Source organism: Rhynchophorus ferrugineus, unplaced genomic scaffold, assembly GCF_030347505.1.
Source record: "Rhynchophorus ferrugineus isolate W39M unplaced genomic scaffold, kcgeb_rfMv2 rfM7, whole genome shotgun sequence".
NCBI lineage: Eukaryota > Metazoa > Arthropoda > Insecta > Coleoptera > Curculionidae > Rhynchophorus > Rhynchophorus ferrugineus.
In genome coordinates this window covers 8,327,466-8,336,788 of record NW_027472586.1, presented here as the reverse complement: position 1 = coordinate 8,336,788, position 9,323 = coordinate 8,327,466, and the positions used below count along the sequence as shown (strand labels likewise).

General features: G+C 32.0%; 1 protein-coding gene across 1 annotated transcript in view; it reads left to right on the top strand.

The window, feature by feature from the left end:
- The first annotated feature begins 3,871 nt into the window (after window positions 1-3,871).
- The window catches only part of tinc (transmembrane protein tincar), a 56,263-nt gene continuing 50,811 nt past the window's right edge, over window positions 3,872-9,323 (top strand). Inside the window, exon 1 of the mRNA XM_076410596.1 lies at window positions 3,872-4,079. The gene's annotated coding sequence lies outside the window, so the exon portion shown is untranslated. The remainder of the gene's footprint in view (window positions 4,080-9,323) is intronic.

The window sequence follows — 9,323 nt, the reverse complement described above, 5'->3', positions numbered from 1 at the left end:
CTAAACACGCGCCAAGCAGTTTTATTTACTAAATGAGTTAATTAATAAAATATTTTATTTAAATACTAGACATTCATATAACATATTTTCAGAATATATCCAAAAACAATAGCCTTAATCCAAAATCATTTTATAATTATACATTATTATTGCCTTAAATATAATAAGATAAAACACTGTAAATTAAAAAAATCCTTTGTCCAAAATATAATTAAAAAACATACAGCCGAACATAGAATCTCCTCCTTTTTTTGAAGTCGACAATTACATGTTATAATTTACATTAGAAACTTCCTTACTTTTTTGATAGCCATGCAAAATGTTTCATGTTTGCTCTTTGCAATCCCATTTATTTTCATCATCCACCAGAACAAGCAACACTTGATTATTTTTCTTATTACATTGCCTTTGACCAGGATGTTGTATGCAATTAGTCTCTTAAAAAAAGATCTCCATTTGTTGACACATTTTACACACAATTTAGAGACAAAAATTAATTAAAGTAGGTTGCTCGTAATGTAGAATGACACAATAGCAGAATCATTACCACATATTTACTTAATTCTTAGTTTTTTTTGCGGTTATACTATCTGATTCTTATCAGCATGAAGTTGAAGGCATATATTCGTCTGTTTCAAAAGCATCTGCAGAGAAACCGTTGATTTGAGAAACCGACTTATTTTAATACTTACTATTGAAATTACAATTAGGAATTACTTGGCTAAACAATTATATACCACATTTGGGTCTATAATCATCTTGTCAGCCTAACATGGAAATAATAACCCTTCCTGTTCAAAATTCGGGCGAATATAAGAGGTTTCCTGAAGTTGTTTACTTTTAAAAACCGTTTCTGGTCTAGAAGAATCCTTTGGAAATAATTAATTTTAGTTGAACCGTCACATCCTGGAAAATAACGCTATTATAATGTATTTGTAAGTAAACAAATAATATTTATCTCAAAGGCTATAAATAATAACGTCATAACAGTAAATTTCCTTAAAATTATACACAAAAACAGAAAAAAGAAATATAACCTAAGATGTCTTACAAAATTTCAAATCAAAATAAAGAAGAGAAATCTGTCATCCTCTTACTTTCGATCCTCTATCGATTGAGATACGCGAAACATGCTTACAGGTGTTCCCGTCGGATATTTTCATGTTTTGTGCTGAAAATTGAATTAGGGAGTTTTAACGTTACGTGGACGTGCTGGGGAGTTTTTGCATAAACGCGCGCTCATTAAAAACCAGATAAAACCGTTGCATGCACGTTATATCATATCAGATCTCGTGTCGGGCCGTTTGTCCGGTACCCGTTTGCAACTATTTCGCCGATCGAGACGATAAAAATAAATTGCGTAACGTAAATACGGCCCCGACGCCCCGTATAACATTTTCAGTTTTTAACGCCAACAAAACCGCAAATCAACCGCCGACCTATCGGTTCTTAGATTGCGGGGGGACCGGTACGCCCTACAGATGCGACGGAATTTTATGGATTTTTCCTACCCTCCGTTCTGTGTTTCTGGTTTTAAATTTATGGTATTGGGGGTGGCATATGTTGAATTAGTTTTATGCACACGACGTTGAACGATCGACCGTCGTTTTTCTAGTCGAAAAAGAACGAATTAGAACGAAACTGGTTTTCAAACGGTTTGTTTGACAATTAATTATTTGGCGGCACGGCTAACTAGATAAAATGACCAGATATTTTTATAAATGCATTTTTTAAGTTATTAGTTTGTATTTATTTTAGTTTTGTGGAGTTGGTTGCATAAGGTTATTGTTTTCTATTAAATTTTTTGTTTGTTTTTTTAAGTACGAAAGCATCAGCGGTATATACTCATAATTTAATGTCAAAATTATCAGAATATTGATGGATTATTAATAATAGATAATATTATTGCATTATATTGGCTTTGTACTAAATTGACTTATTGTCGAAAAAAATCCGTAAAATGACTCGACTTCAGTGGATTAATTATAATCTATGTAATTACTGGGAAAGTACCGTTAAAATTATGATAAAAATCTTGTTGACAAGGTATTTTACTAGGTTTATTCGTAACTAATTCTGCTTAATACATTAATGATGAATTTGGGACATATATAAATAAATAGGCGCGTGAATTTTAATCACGTCGACCTCTTGGATTTCTTATCGACTGAAAACTATATAAACCCAGATAAAAAATGGGGAAAGTTCGGCCATGATGAAAACAAGTGGAGGCAAACAATTCCTGTATGGATTGCGATCGATATGCCGGCAATATCCCTTCGAATCCCGGCGATGATAAAACGGACAGACCTAGAGGTGCATTTCCTTCCAGCCCTGACCGATTCACCATTAGGATATCCCGCGGGGGCCACGGGATTCGCTCTCCTGCGAAACGTTTAGTGCATCGCGGGCATAAAACACCTTTGCTTCCTGCTTCCGCTGACAACAAATCGATACGGGCGTAGGACGCCGACGCAACAGTCCCCCCGGCCCCTCAACCTCCTCGCTACAACGCGTATACGAGGGGCGGTCGATTGGTAGGGTATTAAATGGAAGACAGTTTTGAGTAACTTAGTGAGTGGAGCTTATGTCCAAATGAGCCTAAGTACTGACTTATAGAGCAATACTCTATTATCTAATGATAATTTAGGTTTACGTTTGAAAACTTTTATTTTGGCTAGATATCGTTTGAAACTCTCTTCATATTTCCTTATATAATCCTGTCTTCATAATCATCTAACTCATAACCACTAAGTTGACATAAAAAGTGGATGTCATTACTCTGCTAACTTCATCCTTAACAACTTCTTCAAATTTTGTATCACAATGTATCTGGTTCCAGTGGTGGAAATACGGGCTTCGGAAAAGTGGATATTAAGCATGATAAAAATAATCAAAAATACATAAATTTATATCTAAGGAAGCTTTACTAATAGATCTATAAAAATTTATTCATTATCATATTTGGGGTGATTGAATTACGTCAAATTTTATATAACTTACCAGACATTATCTGTCATTATGTGAACTTTTAAAATTGCCCTATCTTGATAATTTAGATAACGTCATATCTCGTATATATTATGATTTTTTGTTAACATTTTACTTTCAATTACGTTTTCGAATGAAATATATGAGGTCAGCACGTCGCAATGTTGCCGTATCGAATTTGTCTTTTAGTTTATTTTGAGTTTTGACATATAATAAAATACTAATGTTTTGAAGAATTCTGTAAACATTTGGCAACATGGCCCACTGATACCAACTGATACCATGCTAACTGATATTCATCAGTGTCTTGTTATTTTTTATGTTTTATCACATTTTCACAACTATACGTAAGAAATTATTTTGATAAGATAAATTTTAAACTAAAACAAAATGCGTTTTTTCTCTTGAAAACCTTCATTTCCTGTAGGAATAATATAATCTAGGAAACAGTAAATGCTTTAGAATATTATATAACAATCTTTCAAAACGTTACAATGTAAACTGACGCTGACAGATGACAGATTGCATTATTTAATAAACAACTGTTTGTTTTGACTAACTAGATTTCTCGACATTAAGTACTTTTATTTACAGTGGTAAGTTTTGCTGATAATTTAAATTTTAAAATAGAAAAAAGCGTTTTTTTCTCCCGAAAACCTTCATTTCCTGCGGGAATAATATAATCTAGGAAACAGTAAATGCTTTAGAATATTATACAACAATCTTTTAAAATGTCACAAACTAAACTGACACTGACAGATGACAAAATCCATTATTTAGTAAACAATCGTTCGTCATGGCCGACTGGATGTAAATACGGCTTGACCCTCGTATCGGTGTGGGCGTCCGCTATTAAACTGACTCGATACTGCCTTCCAGCGACGCTCCGTATCAGATGTCGAACGTGCTTGTGCATGTGGACAGGACTGGGAGTTCACGGCGTCTCAGGATTCCCGTCGGTAGCGACTGAGGTGGTTTTTTTCAAAATTCGACCGGCATAACACAGAAAGGCTCGCGGCCTACCGCGATCGAGTGTATTACTTTTTGGATTTTTGTGTTGTTTCTGTTATAGCGTCGACGAAAAAATGGTAAGTCCTGCTTTCATTGGTTTTAGAGTTTCAGCATCGAAATGCGCCGCTAAAATATGTTTTTAATTTATATACACGCCATTTCATCATTAATCAAGGCAGCCGGGAAATTTAAACAATCGTTTTGGGAACAATAGAAATGTCAGTTTTAACATAACAAAAGAATTGTCAACGGTGGAACGTTTATTATGTCGTTTATATCCAATGAGAGTTGAGATACAGGCATCAATGTCGATAGATCACTTAGACCAATGTGATCTTCCAATATGTTCAGATATGAATGTCTCAAATATGTCAATGTTAGCAACGTTTTCATGTTGCAAGATGATACTTTTAATCGCTAGTTAACTATATTTTTACAACAATTTTAAACCAACTTTTTATATAAGAGGACTTATTGGACTTTGTTTAGCATCTACAGTTATAATGTTGCAATAATTTGATATTAACATGAGAAACAAGTCTCCTGATGTCTCATTGCGATTCTCTTGATTTCCTGAGTGGCAATGTGTTGGTAGTGATGTAAGCAAGAAGCAATAGCGATAACTTTTGAGTGAATCTATGAAGTTTCCTGGAACTTTTTTCTAAAAACACTTGAGGTTGTTTATATTACTTCCTGGATTCTGTAGGTCCATCTAGGTTATCAAAGCTTTCTGCGACAATATCAACTTATGATACGCGAATAATTGAGATTTTCTTAAAGTTAACCAATACCAGTGGACCTCAATGGAGTTTTGTATCAAGATTTGTCTCAGGATACTTGTTGTTACTACATGGAATGGAACTGTGACTTATTGTTAATGGTGCCTGTGCAATTTAGTCATATATATGTGAACTCAATTTGCTCTCATTGACTTTTATCTGGACCCTGTTTTACTTATCATTGATTTTGTAGTTTTCTCTACCATCATCAGAATTTCTGGTTAAAAATTGGTGTGTTAGTTTATTTTTTTGTAGAATAGGCTTCTTCTTGTTTATTTTAGTGTTTAAGAGTTTAATAAGGTGCTTCGGGAACATTTTCTGAAGCTTATGGATGAGTTACACCAAACCTTATTATAGCTAAACAGATTTCGTTGGATTTTTTAATGACGTCTGATTTTATGCACTTGGTCAATTGTTGAATGCTTTTTTATAGAATCAGAGTGATGTTTATAAAGATATTAATGAAGTTGGTGAGTTATTTCACTTCTTTGGTGGAGTTTGCAGCATCTATACAGTTAAAAAATCATTCACAAATTTAGTGACTTTTTTTGGTATGACTAGTTCAGTTTTTGAATTCTGTGATCATTTAAAGGTCAATTATGTTCGAATTTCACTTGCTTTTGAATTTTTCTAAATGTTTGGCGAATGCTTCAGCTTTGCGTTGATTGTTTTATGTTCAGTTATCATCTAGGTTCCTTATGGATTCCTAAATTTGTGTTAGCTGTGTTCGATTCCAATTATCTGCTATAAGAAATTTATTTCAGTAGAGTAGAGTTCATGGTATCCATCTTTCAACGGTGAACATTATTAACTCTTGAAGAAAACAGTATAATAGTTATGTGAGAAGGAATTACCTTGCCAGACAGACAAGCCATATTCTGAACATACCTACTTTGAATCATGATCGTTATGATGATAACTTCACCGAAACTGAAGAAAGGGACCGTACTTTAAACGAATATACATGCATAAGGATGCTATTGTTAAAGAATCCAGGAAATATACGACCTATCCAGGAGCTCTGCGATGAGAAATGGGCAATATCCATCTAAATAAAAGGGAATATCAAGTGTCGGACCCCGCTTTTTCTTTTGTTTCATAAATTTTACGAAGAAATTTAATTTTTTCAAGTGAAAATCGCTTACAGTTCACTTTGGATTGTTGTATTTAATTTTAGTCTTGGTTTTATGCAATAAATAGTAAAAGGTAGTAATTTATAAGGTCTTTTTCAGAGTAATCATCTGTAAATAATATATAAATTAGCATTATTTGCATTTAATTCTTTCTGGGGCTTGTTTTTGAATTTAGAGGATTTCCAGAAGAAGTCCAGTGGAGTTAAATCAGATGAATACGGTGGTCTGGAGATGACATAAGTTGCAATTTTTGGTGATGAAAATAGCAAGAGTTAGGAACATTTTAAGACATGTAGCTTTATATGAACAACGCGTAATAATCAAATAATATACCTGTCTGACAGTTTGACCTGATGATTTTGCCTTAACATGATTATTTCTAAACTGTTAAACCCAATGTTTACGTGTACTTCTAAGCATTTATCTTAGTCTTTATCTTTATCTTTATCTGAGTCAGCTAGATATATGACCTTGGCAACATATTTCTCTTAGCTGCCGATTTGATTGGTATGCTGGGCTTGATGTACGACTTTATTTACTCTAGAATATCCAGATTTTACAGCAAATGATAATATGATACAAAAATAACTTCTTGAATACTAGGCAAAAATAAATTAATCTAGATCAGGAAAAATAAAAATATAGAGAATGAACCTAACCGATAGAGTGTTATATTATATAGAGTGTTAACTTAATACATTTAATCTCAGAATTGTTTTGCGTGGTGTCAGCAGGAAGGCACTGGGAACGACATTTTGCCGCATTTCATTGGTTGAGGATTGCATACGCATTACGTGGAATCTATTAAAAAATTAAATAGGATATATTAAAGTTTCTATCTTTTTGTTTCCTCATACTGAAAGCAGAGCAGCACAGCTGAAAATCTGCGTCTGTTAGTATTTTACTTATTGGTTAAAACATATCAAAACGTAATACTTTAAAGAACAGCAACAAAAAATTAAAATATATGATATTTATCAAAAGTACTGATGTACTCTTATTATCGTAAAATGGAGAAGTTAAAGAGACTAAAACATAATAGAACAATCATGAGATAATTTATTGTCTATAAAATCAAGGTCATCTTGTTTGTCTACAAATTGTATTATTTTATTTTATATTAATGTATTTTTTTAATGTCCTTCTTGAAGAGTTATCCCGGTTAAGGTGTCTTAAGCCAAAATATTATTTATAAGCATCTTAACCAATATACATTTGCTTCAAGTAAATGAACCCCTTCAAAATAATGAAGTTTTTAATTGATGGCACTTTACAAACAACTTCTTAAAAGCTTTTCATGTATTATAATCACATTTACCTTCAATGTAATTTTGCCGTCACCTACTTTGGACAAATGTTGGTTTTAAAGTGTGGTTTTAAAGTATATATATATATATATATATATATATATATATATATATATATATATATATATATATATATATATATATAATGGTACAAGTGCCTGGGAAACACACATACAATTTACACACATATCCTTTATTTAGCTAATTTGGGTTGTCTCTTTCAAGGAAAACGACGTCTGGTTTTTTATTTCCTCACATACACTGGATACACAACATTTTTGAGAATAAAAATATATTATAATCAAATAATAGTGATTATAATTAAGGCACAAAATTAAGACTGAATGTATTCATTATCAGTCACAAACAATCGGTTGCCTTTGTAAGGAAATTCAAATAAACCAATCAAAAAAATAGTCTCAGAGCCAGCATTAGTTGGACCACGCAAAACATTTCCTCGGTTTCGCCTATTTAAGTAAAACTTCTATATATAATATATAACCTAACTTAATAAATATAACAACTAGTCTTTCATGTACAAAGACTTAATATTATGTCTAAGAAAAAAATATCACGATACGAACAATTTTAAACAAGTGAAATAATATGTTATCAAACTACAAAACATGTTCACAAGCATACATCCAATAGTTTTAAAAGTGTCTGATATGATGTATGAAAAGTTAGGCAACATATCCGTCAGAATTATTTGACAGTTCTAGTAATTTCCCAACGAATTCAGTTCAGCTGAACTCCCAGATATTTCTAATTCATCAAGCTACTTATGAAATAAATTAAAACCAGCTCCGAGCTGTATATATATATTACTCGGTTATGATCTGACACATCTATCACATTTTGCTTGTTATTGTAAATGTGTTGGAAGCCTGAACAGCTACTAAACAGACGAGTTTCGAGGTCAGTCTGAGAAATAATTAGCCTGAAATGAATCTCCATCATTCCTATAACGGCTTAAAGTATTTTTAGACTATTCAGTTAGTTCATAAATTGGTGATATTTATCTAATATTAGTTTGCTTCGCATTTCCACATCGTTTAATGATCGTATAAGATCAACCAGGATGTTTTAATCTAAAAAGTTCGACTTTTATTTGTTTTTTTTTCACTTGTATACATGTGGCCTCGTTTAAAATTCAGTTAAAAAAATATATTTCAATAAAGAAATATTTTTTAAAAATATATTTTGAAGTCTCCTTTTTACCAACGAGACTGGACTGGACCTACAGTTTAACGTGGCTTACCAACTGGCGACTGACCAACTTCGAAATCATCCCAGAAGACATCCGGTCTTACCCAGCCTGGTTACTGGCGTGGCTGGGATCATTTTCCTCGTCGGATTTTGCACTCTTTCCTAAGGACAATCACAAATATATATATATATATATATATATATACTATAATAATACAGAAGAAATAAATGGTGTATCGACAATGAAAGAAGGAACCTGTAATTTTAATTATCAAATGGTAATTTATAATTTATTATTTTGAGGTTAAAACAGAAAAATTCTACTCTAAGTGTGATAAATAAGAATTTGTTTTAATGAAAATATTTGACCTATTAAGAAGAAGAATTGAGGTTATCATTAAAATATAGTTTGTATTATGGTTGTCATTTGGTGTTATGATAATGTGTTTGAGTTGATTTAATCTCGATTTTGAAACTATGAAGTTGTGTGTTATAGAGACAGTAGACACCAAGTTTAGACATAAAGTTAAGAGATAGATGTTCCGCTTGTATATGGGCCAAGTTTCAGTTGACTAGTTGAAATTTAACGCCTGCCATGATATTTATCAGGATTGAAAGTACATTCACTAATATTGTAGCTATATTTAGTCTGCTAGTTTATATCGTGTGAGACAAAACAGTATTTGTTATAGAATATTTTGTGTTACAAAATTACTTCAACAAATAAACATTATAAACTAGTATTTTTTGTTAATATAATGAAAGAAATCAATTCGATAATACCTAGACATACATAAGTTTGGTGTAAAAGTAATTCCTGTTTTTAACTTTCCAAATATTTGCTTTATTGAGAATTGGTTCGATTTCAATCATTTGGTATTTGTCGAACAGAA